Below are 1,445 nucleotides of genomic sequence, written 5' to 3'. Positions count from 1 at the left end.
AACAGACTCATTGTTCATTTCCTCAGTAGCAAAGCGCCCCCACAACCACCCCCGGTCAAGGGACCGATGAGCATGATGAGACAAATTTGTTTAAACCTCACTGCATTAAAAAAAAATAGGACTTGGTTGGTGTTACTGAATAATTAATCCATGTAGAAACGGGTAATCCGCTGCTGCATGATTATCTGAGCTTCTTGTCCTTTCTAGCAATAAACTTGAGTTTGCTCAGGTTGGCATGATATAAATAGAGTACAACACAGGGTATTCCATATCGCGCTTTGTCCCAAAGGCAAGCAGACTGGTCCAGGTGGGTCTGCTTAATCCTCATATGCATCAACAGTTCGGCCATGTGTTGAGTCTGGTACCTGTGATATAAAGATAAGAATTTCGGCCCTTTTTAAACATACAGGTGAAATTAATATCAAAATGATCATTCAATGGGTCAAGTAATAATGTCAAAGACCTGAATTCTAAGCTTAGACAGCAGCCAAAATGGATGTTAGTAGATATAACTTTAAACATGCTGCTTAAGCTCTTCATAGGAAATAACATCACAATTTTCACTCTTATTGCAGTGTGTTAAATGACTACTAGGTCTTAAGTTTTGTGCATAATACATATGTACTACAGAATGTGAGAGTGGCCAACATTTCAAAAACATTGAATAAATATTTAATTCATTATTTGTGTAAAATCTAAGTTATTAGTTTAAATGTAATGTGTTAACACACATAATCATCACAAAAATGCTTATTAAAGTATAACTGTCTTTAGCTGTTTGGAACAAAATGTATGTTAACTGCTAAAAGACATAGCACAAAAGGGACATAATTCTTAATGTAGCTCAACACCCTGTATTTCTTTACTTATTGTTTAATCACAGAAAGACAGGTTTAACCTAGCTATAGTACTAGTACTGGTAGTAAATTGCTTCAAGCCTTGCTTTTTCTTAGGCCTAGGGAAAATGTTTTGTTTCCTGATTCAGTCCTGAAAAAATTAGGATTGGTAGGTAGTGTCTTCTTAGGCTGGTCAAAACTAGTGTGACATATTACAATACAGAGTTGAACAAAGTAAACTGAATTGCATGAGGGCACTTGTCTTTCAATGCCAAACTTTAATTTTGTGCATACCATATGATTGATATTACATTTATCCTTCATTATACATGTACTAGTACAGGACAAGCAGTGTTTTTACTTCAATGGGAAGCAGGTGGAATAAAAAAAATGGAAACTATGTGCCTCCACTGCCCATTCAAAAAAAGTCTAGGGTTGGCAGGTTTTTCTAGGATAGGTAGGGAAACAGGACACACACCATTTTTTCCCTAGGCCTTCTAATACAATGAGATACTGATTCAAGTATCTCTAGTATCTTACTGATTCCAACTTTTAGAAAGATTAATGTATCATGATGCACTTGTAAATGATTTGACCATATCCACAAAG

This window comes from Branchiostoma floridae, chromosome 5 (assembly GCF_000003815.2).
Source record: "Branchiostoma floridae strain S238N-H82 chromosome 5, Bfl_VNyyK, whole genome shotgun sequence".
In the NCBI taxonomy this organism is placed as follows: domain Eukaryota; kingdom Metazoa; phylum Chordata; class Leptocardii; order Amphioxiformes; family Branchiostomatidae; genus Branchiostoma; species Branchiostoma floridae.
This window is presented reverse-complemented; position numbering follows the sequence as displayed.